General features: G+C 39.1%; 1 protein-coding gene across 1 annotated transcript in view; it reads right to left on the bottom strand.

Moving 5' to 3' along the window:
• Window positions 1-19,480, bottom strand: part of CLVS1 (clavesin 1) — a 98,649-nt gene that overhangs the window by 67,427 nt on the left and 11,742 nt on the right. The gene's annotated exons all lie outside the window — the stretch shown is intronic.

Raw genomic sequence — 19,480 nt, 5'->3', positions numbered from 1 at the left:
AAAATGAAATTGTGATATACTGCTAGTGCAATCTGCTTTACCTCAGCATAATTCTCAAGTTTTCATGAGGCCTGAGGTCTTTCACAGGGAAGGTTCATACCATGTTCTCCCATGGAGATTTTAATTTAGTTCTTTTCTGCTGTTTTCATCAATTTAAAACAAATCCTCTCAAACTTTCAAGAGCATTGTTTCAAATTCTGCCTGAGAGAAACAAACGTATATGCAGCCAAAACAAATTTCTCTAACATTGGCCTCTACCCCTGAATGTCATCAACACACATTAAATTTCTATTAAAAGTAAATTTCTATTAAAAGTAAAAGTGAAGTGCTCTCTGATTCTTTCTCTTTTTTCTCAGTAGGTTTTGAGTATAAATGTACCTTCCTTCTCTAAAGACCTGATCTCTTGTAAAAGCTGCTTCTGCACTCTGCCTTTCTGCAAAAGTTAAAAGCTTCTCTGAAGTATAATTGTTGGGGCAATAAATTGAGCTTATTGAGCTTAAAGATACATAATATTGTTCTTGCTGCATACCAAGTCCCCCCTCCCTCATTTACAGTTACAAGACAACCTTGACGTTTTCAAGTCCTATGGAGAAGCTCCGCTAAACATCTAAAAGAAGGATATTTTCTTAGCAACATCAGGTGAAGACATACTGGATTGGATTGGCAATTGTCATGTACTTTAAGTCTAAATTTATTTTTGAAAAACTGTGATATAGTACATACTGCTTAGCTGAAATGGTGATGGCTTTCAAGCAGCAGCATCAGATGACCACATCTGGTGAAAAACCCCCAAATATACCCTGTTCTAGGATGACTTTATGATGCTTATATCCCCAGCCATCTCTTCTGTTTGTTCTAGATGTTGAGTTTTGCACCTTTAAGACTGGTTCTGAGAGGAAAGCAGGGGAAAAGAAGCATGGAGTTTGTTTTCAGAACTGCACTCACTCCTCCACATTCCTGCTCCTGGACTGTGTTGTCTGCGGCATGGATGGACCGTGGGAGAGAGTTCTCCTTTGCTTTTTAGTTAGTTTTTAGTTTTTAGTTAGCTGAGGCAGTGAAGTTCTGTAGACTGCGGCTTTCCTTTTTTTTGGATTTGTTCAAACCTGCCCTGGACTGAAAACCCAAAAGAACACCAGGAGCTCACACCTGTGACCCACTGGGGCCTGGGACGCGGCATTTCCAGTGCCGGAGGGACTGACAAGAGACTGAGTGAGCTGAGCTACAGACCACGAAGTGACTCTCTGAATTTGCCATCTCTTCAGAACAGTGAGAGGTTTTATTGTTTAATATTATTCATTTTTTATGCTTGTGAATACTTTGCTGGTTAAATAAACAGGCTGTTTTCCACTTTTCTCCAACGAAATCTTTTCCTGAACCAGCTGGGGGAGGGGTCGCTTGAATTTGCTTTCTAGAGGGAGCTCTTTGGAAGTTTCCTCACAAATTTGCCCTAAACCAGGCTATAGCCCTAGACTATGTCTATGTAATATACACTGTACCAGCATCCTCCTTCAGGGTGGTCAGCCTTCCGCAAGAACTGCCCCGTGGAAGCTCCCAGACACGTACAGTGGCTCCAAAAGTGTCCTTACATACATGCTAGCCTTCTTTGCACTCTTGCTGGCATCAATTTAAAATTATATCATTGACTGCCTACATTAGGGACGATGGAATAATCATTACCTCAATCCCACAGCTGCAAAACCTAGAATGAACTGGATGGTTTTTATTGACAAAAGTTTTAAACACAGCTACGTTGTTATCAAAAAAGGTTTCATCCTTTATTTGTGGGAAGAAGTTTCCTTAAGAGTACATTCAAGCTTATATTCACGATCCTGCTAGCACTGATGATTTTAAAGTCTGTGTAATGATTCCAGTGAGACTGTCTGGAAATGGTGGATACGAGACATCTTCTGTAATCCACTCAAACTCTAAATGACAATGGAAATATTTCAGTGCAAAATCTTCCCCTTGGACTTTGTGCTGAGGAATCCCAGTCTTTGTTTGAGTGTCTACATAAATTGCCAATTTATCAAACAATTACTCACCTGTACCTTCCTGTACTTTCAGTAGAAATTATTTACCTGGGAGATATGGCACTCAATTTTCTTAGTTTGCAACTAATCTGTCTGTCCCTGCCTACATCCCTCCTCTCTCTATGTATTTGCAATTTGCAGACAAGGTGTAGGAAATAGCCCAGAGTGAGTGCAAAGATGTTTTTCTGATGAGTACAGGGAGACATAAAAGCAGCACACAAGTCCTCCAGGTGGATTGTTTGCAGACACACTGTTCCATGAATGTAGAGCCTGGATAGAAATCAGACAGAGTGCCACTTGAGTCTTAAGCCCTCTGCTCTCAAGTCTTGGGGTTTTGAGACAAATCATTCAGCTGTGTGACTGATTTGCATCCAAATAATTTTCTATGCATGGACACAGAACCACTTTTTATTAGTCCATCGCTTTTGTCCCTTTTCTCAATGTTCCCTTCCCCTCTTCCAACGCCCCTCCTCACCAGTTTAACCCTCTCACACAGAAAAGAAGAGTGAAATAAATTACAATTACACAAAGGGAAATGTGTAAGGTCCTGTAAGGATTCAGCATGGAGCCTACTGAAATGAGCCACTAATGAGTTACAAAAGATTTGCACAAGCCCCAGAAAGAGAAAAAGGAGGAGGGAGAGAGTGTGCCTATCTGCCTTGGCTGAATGGAAAGGTACCACAAAAGAGACTCTTCAAATACCCTTTGGAAAATGGGAAGTTAGCCCAACACAAGCTAGTGGTAAGGAACAATAATGTAACACAAAAAATGAAGATGGTTTAGCTGAGGGATTTGGTGGGGAGATTAGCCAAAGGCATAACATGAAAATAAATAAGAAGAAATTACTTAATTATAAGAGGTGTAAGCAGGCTGTGAGAGAACCAGAAGGCTCAGTGGAGTACCAGGGTGCAATGGGAACAATTAAAGGGGATAAAGACATTGCAAGGAAATTAAATGCTCTATTTGCATGTATCTGCCACCAGTCATTTTGAGGAGATCTGTGGATAACAAAGCTGAGGGACTGTTGGAAAATAAGGGGGCAACTAAGACATACTGAAAGAAAGGGATACGTTTTAGAGAAGACAGCATCAGTAAATGCTTTTGACATTACTCCTTCTGAAAAACTAAGCACAGGCTCTGTTTCAGGCATGCTAGTGAAATTAATTGGATTATTCAGATAGTTAAAAGTACAAATGTGCAGAAGTACTGGCAGCTGAAGCCATTAAGATTGTCTGGTAGTAAGCAAAAACAAACTGTCACTACAAATCCTGACTGTCCCATGAGGTAGCAGGCTAAAAAAGTTTGGACCAGTGCCACTAACTTGGCAGTTGCAGATAATTCAGCTTAATATCCCTAAGTTAATATGCAGTAAGAGCCTCTCTCCTCTAATACTGAAAAGGTGGCCAAACTCCATCACATTTGGCAAGCTGCAAACATGGCATAGATACAAATCAAGTAAGAGACCACATCTTGCTTTGTTCCCTCCATACACAAAAAATCACCAAGAGAGCAAAAATGCATATTTAACTTCTAAGTGGGGAGATCTGAACTGCCCTGCAAGGAGGATTCCCAGTGAGAGTAAAACACAGAAGAGGAAGCAGAAAAAAAGGACCAGAAACACATCTTCAGGTTGCCCCAAATTATTTGAGGCAGTCCAAGTTCAAGAATCTGGTTGCATCTCAAATTCTGTGTTTAGTTCTGGGTCTCTCACTACAAGAAGGACACTGAGGTGTGGAGCAGGTCTATAGAAGGATAAGGGCACTGGTGAAGTGTCTGGACCACAAGTCTTGTGAGGAGGGCTGAGGGAGCTGAAGCTGTTTCGTCTGGAGAAAAGGAGGCTCATGGGAGGTTTTACCACTCTCTACAGCTACCTGAAAAAAGGTGTCAAGGTGAGGGTCAGTCTCTTCTCTCCAGCAACAAGTGACAGAAAAAGAGGAAATGGCCCTAATTTGTTCCAGGAGAGATTTAGATTGGGTATTAGGAAGAGCTTTTACACTGATTGGGTTGCCCTGGAGACATATGAAGATGATGTGGCACTAAGGGACATGGTTTAGTGGTGGACTTGGCAGAGCTGGGTTAACAGTAGGACTCAATAATCTTAAAGGACTTTTCCAGCCTAAATGATTCCATGATTTTGTGAAAAGCTTAGAAAGGGAGACACGAGCAACACAGCAGATCCATGCAGGTGGACAAGGAGAACCCAGGAAGGCACATTTTTAATTGTTCCCAAATACAGCCAAGGTAAGTTATCCATGGAATATGAATTTAAAAAAAGCCCCTGGAATCCAGTCAACAGTGGGCTTTGAAAAGTTGTTCATAAATCATATGAAGTAATTTATCTCATCAGATTAAATTCTCCTTTCTGCTCATGAAGTATTGATAAGAAAGCCCCAAACTTCCATTGTTGTATTCTTGGAAAACCTCTGTGTTTTTTTAATGTGCATATTTATTTTAGGAAATTAAACCTCACTCCTACTGAAATCAGTACCTGAAATTATTAACACACAGACCTTGAGGATTCATGTCTTGATTCAAACTCATGATCCTGAGTAACTACCCTGCCTCTCTGGCAACAGAGGGAAATGGCAATCACTCTAGGTGCTGCAAGACCTGATCTTCACAGCTTATAATTTTGGTGAGGAAAGGTCTCTCATATGCACAATTCAGGGCAGCCCTTGGCTAAAGAATAATCAGAAAAAATAAGTTCAGGATGAAGAATCACAAATGAACATGGTGACTCACTTGATTAATCCTGCTCTAGAGAGGATGAACAGTCAAATAGAGGAGCTCATAGCTGAGTCATGCACTGAAGAGGGCTTGTCTCCTCTGTCAGAGGTCTGAATAGCACACATATGTGCAGGAATTAGCAAGGCTAGCCTGCAGCTCAAGGAAATGGGTTGCATTAGCAGCAAATGCTCACAAACAATATTTTGGCCTGCTGTAGATAACTTTCTTTATAGATGGTTGACTATATGATGCTTTTATCCCCAATTCTCTTGTTCTGTTTATGCTGAACTGAGCCAGTTCAAAGCCATATAAACTTGTTAGCTGCAAGAAATATGAGTAATTCACTGACATGCAAACTGGAAAAATTATTACACAAAAATATAAAGGCAATTTTCTTATTTTGTGGGGTACCAAGGCCTTCTTTGTCATGCCCAAGTTAAATTACGTATTTTGTTCTTCTCTGTCAAAACAGAATACATGCACAGGAAACTCCTACTGAATAAAACACGGGTTACATTAAGTTAATGTCAGAGCTCCAAATTAATTCTTCTGTCGCATCCAGCGTAGCTATCTTTGGTTGTTCCAGTATGTCAGCTTCAAACAAGCATCTCCCCTGTTTTGTAATGAAAAGATAGCAAGTTTTTCCCCACAGCATCTGTGTCATTCTATAAATAAAATTCACAAGTAACTTTACATCCAGGACAACAGACTAGATAGATAGATGTACTCCTTTTTTCTTCAGAAGTGCTTGGTCCAGCAATGCATTGGATATTGGAAAGTATAGCATAGACCAAGCTGAGACCTGAACTGTATTTCACATTTCTAATGTTAGAAATGCATGGCTTAGTTTATGACTGAATGAAGGCCATTCACACACAGCTATCTGGCTAGCTTTGAATTCCTGCTTAGAATGAGCTGGAAGCCTCTGCCACAGCCAGTGAAGAGGAAATGTACAAGCCTGAGAAAAAAATATTGCATCCTTTTTTTTCTTTTTATCATGCAAAAATTGCCTCTCGGTGACTTCCTTGAAGATATAAAAATTTTCCCTTGTTGTGTTTCTGCTAAAGGTTCTTGTACATAAAAGTATTATGAGTTTTTTTTTTTCTTTTTTTGCTGTCAGTTTCCACTTCAGTTGGACTCCATAGCAACCAATAGCCCACAAATTACACATTCTGCATTCAAGTCTGTGCTACAAACCTCCTCCCACATGCACTCATTCATATTGCAGGCACCCTTACCAAATGAATACTTTGTCCCTGATGTTAATGTGACTGAACAAGGACCATTTCTTACATGTAATTTGGCTGACAAACAGGGACCTTCACAGACCCTGGGTTTTGGGAGGGAGACTTCTGGTGGTGGGGCTCTTCAGACAAATGATAGAACCAGCTTCCACCAGAGGGAAGCTGGCATCTGTTCTTCCCTTTGCCTCAGCCCACAGAAGTGTCACACCATTTAGCAGGGGATGAGTCCAAGATAAAGCACAGAATTTTTACACTTCCAAGACTTAAAAAAAAAATCTCTCCCAGAGCTCTCCAGAAACTTGATTCCAAACAGAGCAGGCAACTGATTGCAACCTATCACAGCACAAGTTCTTTGACTGCTCCTAAGGAGTTCTTGTGGATGCAGCAGGGCTTGGCTGGCCTCCCATGAGCACTGTACAACTCTGCTCAGCAGCCTGCTGCTGACAGAAAAGGCCGGAATTCAATCTCAAGTGCAATAGAAATGTTCCTTTGGCTGTGGGTTTGGTTTATTCCTTTAGGAATTAAGTATTTCTGAGATTCACGTTGGTGATTTTCTCACCTTTTTAGCACCCAGGGCCATGCCATGCTTGCACACCGTGTAAATTTCTCTGTTGAGAAGGAATAAGTGACAATCACAGGCACTGTGTTATGATATTGTGGAAATTATTAAACGCCCTATACTACAACCCCTAAGTGCAATCAATAAATCAGTTTGACAGAGCCACTGCTGTAATTTGCCGGGCTATTCCCAAAGGCAGCGTCCCCTGCAAGGAGCATGGGAAAGAGAGGCAAAGACTTCATTCCAGCATGAGCAGAGCCAGGGAGTCTGCAGAGGTTTCAGATTAGTGGCCTCACTGTTGGGAATTTAGGAGATGACTTGTGGTAACACACAGATCAGGATCCCATTTAGGAGGTAGTTTTTAATCTCCTGTGGTGATCTCACCAATGTTGTGATGGTTTCCACAAAGCACAGCTGTAGTAGTAATGAACGAAACGAATGGCTGGCACATGAATGGCTATGGCCAGAATCATTAGGATTGATGACCTCTGTTGTTTATTTTACTCTGTGTGATTGCATAGCCTTTTCTTATTCCCTCTTGCATCCTTGCATCACACTAAGCTATTTGCTCAATTTCTTGCACCATTGCATTTCACAAGTTAATTTTTCATTACAGAAAGGGAAGGGATTTTCTTTTAAACATTATGAAGAGACTGCTTAATGGCTGAAAGCAATTATGCAGCTCCTCTGCTTTGTTGTTGGAAGGTACAAATGGCACCACTGATTCAGTTTCCCTGGCATCACGTTTTCTCTGTGTGATTCTACTATGTCCCCTCTAGCTATATGTCCTCTGCATCTTCAGCATCTTCCCATCTGAAATAGCCCTGAACTTTTTGTTCTCTCCTGATGTTATCACCTCACTTGTTCATAACACTAATGAATTCCTTTCACTGCCTTTTTCTTTGGTCAGATAGATGCATTTTTTTACATCCCCTTCTATTTGAAATAATACAGTATAAAGTGAATTTCATATTCAAGGTGAGTTTAGGATATCAGCATGCATAACAGAATTCATTATCTTTTCCTATTTGTTCTCCATCTCATTCTTAATGCAGCCTAACAATTAACTTTTCTGATCACCTCTGCACAATAAGTACACTTCTTAATTGTGGTGTCCATAATGACACAATGCTTTTCTTATAAGGTTAAAAGTAATGGAAAATCCAGATGAAAGTGCACAGAGTTAAGAAAGGATGAAAGATCTCCATAGCAAATGTGGCCGCATACTAAAATCCAACATTTTATTTGACTACTTTGCACAATGCTATATTTCTAGGTCATTCTAGAGTTTTCCACAATGTTTGCTATTCCTCACTAACCTACATGACTTTTCATTTATTTTTTGTCACACCACCATTCACCTCACTTGTCTGCCAAAAGATTACTACTGGATGTTATGATAACATAATTTTGCCACTTGCAAATCCTACTCTCTGTCCAAAGTATCAGGACCCCTTTTATTTGCAAAATTCAACTTCAGCTGTATTAAAAAAAAAAAAAAGTTCACAAGAAGATCTTTTATTAGCTAACCAAATGGCATATTAGCATATTTTACATTAATGAATTCCAAGAAAATTATCTAATTGTCCCTTTGCTTGCAAGCAGTCACTCTTACAGCAGACTTCAATGATGACTAGATCAAATAGCAAAGCTAAAATAAAATAACTGCTCACCAATGCACGTATTTTGAGAGGGCTGTGTTCAGAAAGACAAAAGTCATATTATTGTTTGTGGACATTCAAACAGCACCTGGTTACTCATCCCAGAAAGCCTCAAAAAATGTATCTCTTGAGATACATTTGGGGTAAGAGGTTACCAGGACATGAGAAGAAGTGGCAGAAAGTAGAAATGGAAATATACATTAGTATGCACCTAAACTGGCTGTTAAATCAGGGAAAGAGCATATACTTGGCTTATGCCTGGACTTAAATCCAGGCAGTGAAAGCAGCAGACACTAGAAATATGTACAAAACTCACGTCAATCACAATAAGGTTTATAATTTGTTTTAGTTAGAGCCCTTCAGGGCACATAAAAGATAGACACGAAAATATTCTAATCATTTCTTATAAATAAATGAAAAATTGTGTCAAGTATTATATATCATAGAGGTTTCCCACTGGAACAATAAGCAACTTTGATATAGCTGACAAGATGGAGGAACTTGATATTATTGATGTAGAAATAATCACTGGGGAACTCAAAACAGATGCAATAAAGATTCATAAGACAGCAGTCTAGAAAAAATTACCTCATGTCTCTGCTGAAACAACGTTGAAAACTTATTATGATCATTCGAGTGCACAGGAGAGAAGGACCAGGGAAAAAAATGAAACTGTGTAGATTTATGTAATAAAGACTGATAAAAGTCTATAGAATCATGGTGCTGCCAGCCACAAAGAAACCAGTTTGCACAGTTATATTGAAAAGGATATACAGTGCCATGAAGCTCAAGAAAAATGAGCATTTTCACCCTAGCCCATTTTGAGTGGATCATATTTCACACAAGTTCATTGAAGAAAGTGGAGGAATGAATAGCAAAAAACATTCCCCCTTAAAAGGCAGATTTATTTTTTCTCCACAGAAAGAGCAAATAAACCTGTTCTGTAGAAGAGTGCAGAATTTACAGAAACTTTAGCAAGGTAAAAATAGGTTGTGATCCAACCAGCAAGGAAGAGTCTGGAGATATGTCACCAGTGAAATTTAAAAAATGTATGTCTTTTTACTCACATTCTCTTCATTTGCCCTAGATTTCATTGGGTATCCAACTTCCTATGTGGACAACAGCTGGAAGAAGTTGCTCTGGGAGGTCTGGATTCCACAGACACATGACTCCCCAATATGTCAATCAACAAAATATGAAAATTGAATGAATTTTATAAGTAACTGGTAAAAAATGAAAATTATGGAATGACACCATCAGTCTCAACCATGTTGCAGTAGAAACCCTAGGCGTGTAATTCTGTAGGCAGCATAAATGACCACCACTGTAACATCTCTGGCAAGTGCAGCAATTGCTCTTTTTGAAGGGGAATTACTGAATACAGAAACCAAATATCATCAGTGCTCTTCTATGTGGTGTTAGAAGCTTTTCACCAGGGGTATTCTTGTGTGGCTGGTAGCAGTGGAGCAAACCCAAAGACTAACAAAAGCTAAAAATCTTTTTTCTGTGGATTTTGCTATCACTTAGGCAGAATTGGTTGGGTTTGAGGCAATAAAAAATGTTGAGATCCTGAGACAGTTGCAACCACTTGATGCTGTGAAAGTGAGGATGTGAGTATTCCTGGGATGTGCAAGGTTCCTTTGAAAAAAATAGTCCTTTGTAATGAGTTGGGGTTTTGGGGGTGGTTTTTTGGCCTTCAAATTGCAAATTGCAGTTTCCTGAGAGAACTGAAGGTCAAAGGGAAAAGATGTGAGCCTAGCATAACTCCCTTGAAATTTTTCCAGAGCAGCAACCTGAACAAATTAATGTCACTGGCCCAGCTCATTTAGAAATACAACAGTGCTGAGACTGGCCTTCTCAAAATAGATGAAACAATTACAGACCAAAAATCTTAACGTTCAGGCTGCAAATTGCAAATTAGAAACTGCCAAGGTTGCAGTTGTTTTCAAAATGCCTTTTTCACAGGATCAGTGGACAAAATAAGCTAGAATCATTTCTTAAAGTATGATTTTTGGGAATCATAAAATCGAAAATTAAACTTATTTTAAAACTCTAAGACCAATATTCATAATTTTTGAGTGCTTCAATTTATGTGAGTGCAGAGGCTTAGTACATTATTTCTCCATTGTTAAAAAAATAAAAAAGAAAAAAAAAGAGAAAAAGATCTATCTATCTACCTGAAGAAATTGATCGATGCTTTACTTATGGTTCATTATCTGGATTTGAAACCTTAGATTTCTGGAATAAACTCTGCCTTTTAACCAAGGTTTCTCATTCTATGATCTAGCAGCATGAAGGGCTTTTCTTGAATGGGATAGGGTAGACCTTGGTGTAACATGATAACAGCAGTTAATCTGGGATCCCAAAGGCAACAGAAATAGAATTGCAGAGCCTTGCATTGGGTGTATGGTATTGGAGAAAAGAAGCCCAGTGGGTAAAGGTGAGTAACTCCTGCTGTCCTGCTGACAATGTTCCTGTAACACAGCCCAGACTCTTTGCTTCCCCAGTGGTATCACTTTGCTGTATATAATTTCATTTGTAGTCCATTCTTCACCCTCAAATCCTTTTGTGCCCAGTCAATATTAGTTACCCATGAACACCTGATTTAAGAATCAAGAGGTGAGAAAATCCCAGTAGAGACAAACCTGTCAGCCAGGACGAAACCAATAATGGCAGGTGTGCCTGGTGTCTCACAAGTCTCCTTGGCTTTTAACCTGGAGCCTACATCTGCTAAGCCTCTTTCTGACATAAATCCCAAGTTGATCCTCATGTACTTTTAAATGATTCATATCAAATGTTCTCTCAAAAAAAGCGAATGTGCATGTACCTGCGTATACATTTCAGCAGAGAATAACAGTAAGATGCTGGAAAAAGAAAAGACTCATTGGCAGCACAGCATACACAAATTGCCATTTTCCCCAGACTTGCAAAACTCTTTTATTCAAACAGAATAAAAGTGAATTTAAATTGCAGGAGCCAGCCAGAAGTGGCTTACATGTAAATGAGAGCCTAAGAAATGGAAAGATTTCCCACCATCTCTCCCTAGGTCGAAGTTTATTCCTCCTCTTTTTTTATTTCGTTTTCAAATGAATATTGCAGTAGATTTGGGAGTAGGATTTTTCATTGGTCTCTTTCTCTTTCACTATAAATCACATTTCTTCTTTTGTACCTATACAACAGACATGTAGGATTAGCCCTGGGAAGGCAAGGCAATGCAAAAACTTATGGAGAAACTTTGCAAAGTGGGAACAGCTTAGAGGAGCACAGCTCCAAGATAACAGGAGAGGACGAAGATGACTTAGATAGGATTATCACCCCTAGGTGTAGATTCTCCTGGTTAGAAATACCCATACAAAAGCAATCCTGGGTGCTGTCACATAGCCTAGCACTCTGAAGTGGTGTAGGCAGCACACATGCTCTGTAGATTGATCTGTGCATATCTAAAATACGTGACTGGCATCTCTTGGATTTGCTGTGAAAGGAAGCCAGGAGGAAGGAAACAGCGAAATGTTTGGCCCTGGCAAGGTGTACAAATGTTTCTGATCACACCATAGCAGTGGCCTTGTGTTGTTTCCCCTTTTTTTTCACCTATGTTACATCATCCATAGCTGAATTTATGAAATTGAGTTCCTCTGCTGTCATGTCATAAAGCCAGAGAAGCTGAGAATGCAGCTTTGTGGAAAGGAGCACAGGACTATCTGAAGGAAAGAAGGAGGAAGATGTGGGGATGGTCCAGCTTGTAGCTAGAACACAATGAAGAAAAGCATATTGGTTTAAAATGGTTTTTAAAAAAGTCTTCCTGCTTCATTAATTCATACCATCAGGTCTTGGTGCAGTATGTGAGAATAAGTGTGTTTTAAAGTACACTTGAGAGTGGTTCTATGGGATCAGACCAAAAGTTCTCCTGCCAGGAATAATAAGAGGTTTGATAAACAGCTGGTTGGCAAGGTTAAAATAGAGATCATACTGATCTTACACTGAAAATAAAGTGTTTTTTCTTATGTATGCCAATATGGCAGTCAGTAGCTTACACTTTCAATCAAATATTCAATTTTGGTCCCTAAAGATGTATTATGGGATATTACATAAATACTCCATATACCCTTTTCAAATAGGTTGTTATTGAACCTCTAGCACCATAACTCTACATGGTGCTGTGATTTATACTGCATGTGTGAAAGAAAACTGGCACCACATGTGCTAATGCATGCACAGACAAGTGCCATCCTCTGCAATGGAATACTGGGAAAGAGATACCATCTCTCTACAAAGAAAAACATATTTGCATGTTACCTTTCTCCTTAAAATGAATCTTTACTAGCTTTAGTTTGCTCAGCATGGACAGTTTTCATAAGCAGTTACATAGGAAATAGTGTCAGCAGGAGGCTAACTGGCTTGCTTTGCCCTCTGTCCCTGCAACAAATGGACCCTCCAGGAAGTTCCCAGAGCTGAGATTATCATGGTCTGTGAACAAGGGATGGCTGCTTTTTGCTGCCTCTGTGGTTGCTGCACTTATTAAAAAGAAAAACTGTAAGAGTTCAATCAGAATTTAAGACCAAAATTTCCTCTTTCTTAATAATTGATTTCATTTACTCATTTTAGGAATCAAATCTCCTTTCATGACATATTAATTGTGATGCTCCAACTCTTTTATTGTTTTAACCATGACAAAAGAGGCAAAATACAAAAGACCTGTAACAATTCAATTTTTTTATCTGATTTATTGGAATGGCTTAACTCCTCCATCCTTTCACCTGCCCTCTATTCTATCTGTTTGGTTAAATTTTTAGGTGTACGTGGCAGCTGGGTGCTTGTACCACCTAATTTCCCACATCACTGAGAGCTTCCCATGGTCATGGCACTCTCACCAGCACAACCACAGGACCAACCACGTCTCCCTCACCCTCCACCTTCATCATGGCAAAGAAATGCCCTGCAGCAGGGTGACTGTGGTGACAGGGTAGAATTTACCCCAGTGTGCTGTTCATCTATTTCACAGACTTGAGTAGCCACCACAACATTCACATCCTGACCAAACTCGTGCTCTCTGCTGAAACTCCTGTGGGATCACCTGGTCTGATAACAGCACCAGTTCCTAAGCTTCCCTTGTGCTGTTCTGAGAGTGCTGGAATTGGAGGATGCTCAGCACTTGCCAGAGTGAAAAAAGCAGATATTTCAATGTAAAATGCAATTGATACAGGGCTCAGAGTTCAGAGGAAAGAGTCTAAATCAAATCATGGCTTGGGGAAATAATATATCAAGGAAGTATGAAAATTTTAAAATTTCAAATGTATTTAAGGATTCCAGATCAATATTTCCATTCTTTTCTGATGCTTCTACTTCATGTAGCTTATTAAATAGCTGGCCAGAGAATTTTTTTTTTGTTTTTTTTCAGACTGTTCTTGCTGCAATGCCTGAATTTGCCTTGGCTGCTTTTACTTAGGTTGGCAAGTTAGAAACTGATCTGAATATTATCAGAAACTGGTCAGAATATTTAGAAAACTTGATTTGAGGAGTGCTGTGACAAAAAAGGATTCTGGTCTCTTCTGACAAAGCTTCACCTTGAAAAGCTGCTATTTATAAGAGCATTCATTCATGGTTTCCAGCACTTTCCAAAGTTCAAAAGGGCAAAGAACCATGTGGGGTGTCACATTGCTTGGTTTCCGACTTTTCTGTGGCTGTAGCTCTGTTGTGGTGCTTTTTTGCAGATCCCATCTTTGAGGATGGATATACAGCCCACGTAGGACTATGGGTCCTTCTTTTAGGGACAAGTGCAATCACAACTGTATGTGCTTTCTCTTTTCTTACACCAATACATTAACCTTATGCAAAAATTGAGTCTGAGAAGAAAAGCAGGGGATATGTATGTGTGCCCATGTGTTTGCTGTGTATGTGTGTTTGTATATTTTTCTTTATCAGCTGTCCTTCTTTCCACTTTATACAGCATGGGAACTGGATTGGTTTCTTTTTGCCAGAGGAGGAAGGTGACATAGAGCCACTTTGCAGTCTGCCCTACATTTTCCTGTGTTATTCTGGGGGCAAGCTTCTGCAACTGAGTTTCTCACCCCCAGGCACTGTCCTTCACAGCTCTTCAGTCAGCCCTCAGCCCAACACCATCCAGTCACCTCTTCCCTCTCAAAATGGCAATCAAAAGTGTTTGATTGCCAATCCCTCTCCGCTGATTTTTTTTCTTTTCAGTCAGGCTTCTCTCATTCTTCAACATATGCTTCATAACTTTCCCAGCTGTTGTTTTTCTTTCTCTTTTTTCAGACATTTTCCCTGTCTTCTTGGATTCCCTTCACAGCACAACACAGGATTCTCATTTGTGTATGTCATCCTGCTGTCATTCAGACGGGCTACAACTGCCTTCCCAAATATGGCTTCTGTAATAAATGGTACTAACTGAATTAAGTTGCTGCCTGCAAGCAAATTAAAACATTTCAAGACAGAACTTCTTTTCTTTTTTGTCCAACATTTAATCGACACATCTGTTACTCTTCCAAATGAGTAATACACTTATGCTATGCTGCCTTCCCCTACTATCCTGAATTCTGCTACCGTTTCAGATCAGCTCAGAAATGTACTATGAATTATTATTTTATGCAGCATGCTTCTAAGCTTTTTATTGGTTAATGCAATGCTTGAACCACAATGTCAATCTGCCTTACTGTAAGCATCTCCCAACACAGAATCACTAGCTCCTAACCAAACCCAAAGACTTGATGTGAAAAAATCATTATGGTGTTAGGGCTGGCTGCACTTCAGCTGTAATCTCTCATGATAAAGAGACATGAGGCTGAGTTATGCCACAGTTTGCCTGTGACTATAAATCAGTCTCAGCAGATGTTTATTACCTCATATTCTATTAAGCATCTGAGACTATGCTTGAAATATATTAGAACAATCAACACTTGAGATGTATTCTTTTATACCAACAGGATCTGATGATGATAATATCCTTGTAATTACACAACTTTGAGCATTCTCAGGAAGGACATACTTGGGTTTTATTATGATCCTTTAAAATATTTATAGCTGTTGGTTTACCTCTGTGTGAGAATATTTCCTTTCCCTTTAGCCTCAGTACACTGTCCTACAGAATGGTAAGTATCTGGTATTTGAGGTTCCCTGGGTGATAAAAGACAGTTTATGGCTAGCAGTTGACTTGGTATGTTATAAACAAAGCAGCAGGTTTTCTCTGTCTGACTCACAGAATTTTTGGAGCTATGTGACAGCTTCTAAGGCCCAGACATGAAGACAGAAATTAATTACCATCTTACTGAAAAAAAACTATGAAAAACTTTCTGCTCCCTACCCCATTGCAGAGTATTGTGATTGGAGTCCTTCTTCTGGCTCTCTACACAAAAATAAATTTTACGTTGGCTGAACAACCTTGAAAGAAACACTTTTTCTTTCTTTTTCACCTTCTGCTGAATTACTTGATCACCCAGAGCTCCATCTCCTTGGTGTATGAGCAGCTTGTATGAGAAGACAGTAGCAGACATAGAAACAGCTGTGGAAGTTACTGAAGGCTTTCCTCAATCCAACAGCTGAGAAGAGCCTCTTACCTAACTTCTTTAAAAGCTTCACATTCACTACAGGTGGATCAGAGGGGTGAGGGCTTAGATTTGGGAAGAGTCAGGAAACAAAGAAGTGTGAGAAAGAGTATTTGTTTTCCAGCACATGGAACATTTTTTTTACATTAAATCCTTGTTCAGATCTCATTAAAACAGGGTGTATGCATTTGTTTGTTTTACAAACTGGAATTTTTTATCATGCAAACTATTCAATCAAAAAATTTCGTTACAAGATCAGTTTGACATCCTTATCTGTCTTTATTGCTGCACAAATTTGCATTCCAAATAATGTGCTCGGAGTTCTGATCAAAGTGAAAAATGTCCCTCACCTGTACTAGTTTACAGTAATATAACTCAACAGGTTTTTTTCTCCCTCACTGTGGAACTTATCTGATCTCTTTCTTTTCATCTGCTCATTTTCATTTATTCAATACTGAATAAATGAAAATGAAGGTATTGAATATGTGATTAACTTTAACAAACAGATCCAAAACATACCATGCAGGACCTAGAGAGAAAGTGATGACATCATCTCTAAGAAATCTGCCTGAACAATGGAGAGAAATCAAACCTATGCAGAACATGCTAAATGAGTCTAACTCTGGAACTGTGACAAATCTCAGCTAGTGGTTTGGCAATAAGAATTATCATCCCCTGCGGTTTTTTTCCCTGTCATCAAAGAGGTTTTGGTCAAAACAATCATCATTATATTTTTGAACTATGTGGAAACAAAAATAAAATTCTTGCCAGTGAACTTGGCAGATGTCACAAACCTCTTGAAATAATAACTGGGGAGAAGGACTTGTTTAGCTCTGCACTAGAGCATGAATCACATGCAAGACTGTGCCCACATTATGGATGAGAATGTATGACACATTTACCACTGGCATTTGTATTTTAGGAAACTGACTTGAAAGCAAATTTGAGCTGAACATGAGCTCAAAATGGGATAGAGTAGTCAAGAACAGAGCGACAATCTTGTATCTAAAAGGAGGAAACTACTGAACAGATGAGATAATGTTATCACTTGATGATTTATTAGTGAAAATTTTTATTCAGTTCATCCACCTGCACCTTAGCAACAACACTAAAATGATAGGAACAGTCCAGAAAATAATGATGAAGAGTATTTAAACCTGGAAACTCTCCCCAATTCTGAGAGTAAAGAAGTTAAAACTGTTTAGGCTTGGGCATCTTAAATGTATTGTGATACATTAATCTAGAGGATTGATTTGTGGAAAATTATCTTTGCTGTGCTGACTGCTCAGAGGTGTGCTCTTTACCTTGTGGACAACACACAGTTGTTTTTTATCTTGAGGACAAGGGTGTTAGCTGTTTTACTTTCCCCATGGCTAAAGGTGAACACAAGAACCTCTGCTGCAGAGTCATTAATGCAGTGTCTTCTTGCCTGACAGTGACTTACCCTACAGTGCTGCCTCCCCAGTGAACTCAAAAATAGGTTAAATGTGACGTGGTCAGGACACAAAAGTACAAACATGGGAAGCTGTCAGATTTTTGTGGTACATTTAAACTAACATGATCTAGCAGCTGGAAGCTGAAGCTGGAAATATTGAGACTGGAAATTAAAACCTAGTTTGCTAGAAATGTCAGGTCTATCAGTTACATTCTGGTGGCTGAAATTACAAATGTTTCTAGAAGCTTACATAGAATTTCTATCTTTGATCCAGGAAATACCTTAGAAACATCTTGGATCAGATTTGTCCAAGCAGTCATATTACACAAATAATGACATTTCCTGTTAAAAATCAAGATATTTATAAGCACAGAAAGTTTCAAGGTTGGCCTCTTTGACACGTGCCAACAGCAACCATACTCCCAGGCACATAAATGGTAAGGATGTCTGGACTGAAAATCAGTTTATGGACTATAGCAATTCTGATTTTAACAGACCCTTTAAAAATTATTATTTCTTTATAAACAATCCCTCATAAATTAGAATTTGATCGTAAAGAAAGAGAAGGCAAAGCCAGTGGCAAATGAGATTAAAGTAAGGCAGGGCAGGCTGAAGGGTCAGCTCTTACTCTTGCATCATGGCTGATTCCATTAGCATTCAGCTTAAATGTGAGTTTCTGAACATCTTGCCATCACTCAGAAGACATGTCTGCAGAAAGGTTGCCCAAGATACATTTATGTAAGATGTGCACAATGCCTTTTTGAACTTCTTTGTAAAATTTGTGTTTCTTCTGGTCAATAACCTGCTCCCATGCTGCTTAACAGGACATTGCACTCACCATTTCCTCTCCTTAACAGCTTTCCTCTTGTTGATGTCTTTAGACAGCAAAAAAAGAGGATGATATCCATTTACTAACAGCCCAAATCCTGTCCCAAATCCCTGTTGCACCCGGAGTGCCACGAAAGCCCACAGAAAAAATATTCTTGTCATCTGAATTGACAGAAGATATGAGGTTCAGTGGCTGAACTGAGGTAAAATTTGCACATGATTTTTAACGTCTCTGAGGGTTCTTAGTAAAGTACATCCTATGGTATTTGCCTCAGCTTTTCTTCCTTGAAAGTTAAAATTATATTTTCAAAAATATGCAGGGTTGCTTTGATTTTTGCACACATAGACATACACACACACACATGCACACACAGGGATGTATATTAAAGGCTTTGCAGAAAATAAGAGCCAAAATCTGACCAGAGTCATTATTCTGTCAAAATTTCATTGCAGGAGCCTTAGACACCAGCACTCTCTGCTTTCCAAGAGCAGGACCTGATGTACAAGGTTTATCACAAAGATTCATTTTGTTGAGGGATCAGAAACTCAAAGCTTGCTCAATGTAATAGCTAAATCCCTTAATGCAACCAGCAGTTCCACTGTGCTTCTGTCCTCTAAAGATGATGCTTTCTATTAATTCCAGATACATGGGCATTCATCTTTCTTTTCAGGCCAGTTGCTATCAGAAGAGTTCTGTGGTTTCTGGAAGAAAGGCACACTTGCAGTTCAGAAAGACAGGAGATAAACTGCTGGCCTTTTTGTAGGTAATAGGACTTTTGTTACTGCCCTCATTTAACCAAACATGTTTGAATATGCAAAGTTACACTTCTGTATCATTTTCTGTGCATTTATTCACATGTGAATGAAAATCAGAAACATTTCTGAACTCTGCTTTTCACATGGTGATGAAAGGTTTTCCCAGAAAACAAATAACATGAAAAATTGCAGGCATATGTGCATTGTTCTCTAATAATTTCTGTGCTGTAAAATCAAAGCTCCAATCTACTGACTCCTAAGGATAAGACCTTTTTATCAAAGACTTTAGACCATGACAAGACAAAATCCTACCTGGAAGTCATCAGAACTGATGGTACTTAAAATCTGAATCCGAATTTTGTTCTTTCTTATGATGTTTATCAAGATCCAACAGAACACATGGTAAACCTACAGGTGATTACACTTCTCCATCTCACCATGAAGTCAGGGAAAATGGAATGGAATAACTTACAAAGATGAGGATGATGTGAACATGATATTCCTGGACTAGCCTCTTTTCTCTGTACCACTTCAAACAGGTAGTGAAAGCTGACTAATCACATTAATTTAAGGACATTGTTTTATAATAATGGTTGGGAGATATCTTTGCTAATGCCACCCTGTAAAGAAATGGCCTGAACAGAAAATATGCTTTGTGTGACTCTCCCATTTATCGGACTAACA

This window comes from Haemorhous mexicanus, chromosome 1, assembly GCF_027477595.1.
Source record: "Haemorhous mexicanus isolate bHaeMex1 chromosome 1, bHaeMex1.pri, whole genome shotgun sequence".
Lineage (NCBI taxonomy): Eukaryota > Metazoa > Chordata > Aves > Passeriformes > Fringillidae > Haemorhous > Haemorhous mexicanus.
The sequence above is the reverse complement of the archived record's forward strand: the minus strand, read 5'-3'. Positions and strand labels throughout refer to the sequence as shown.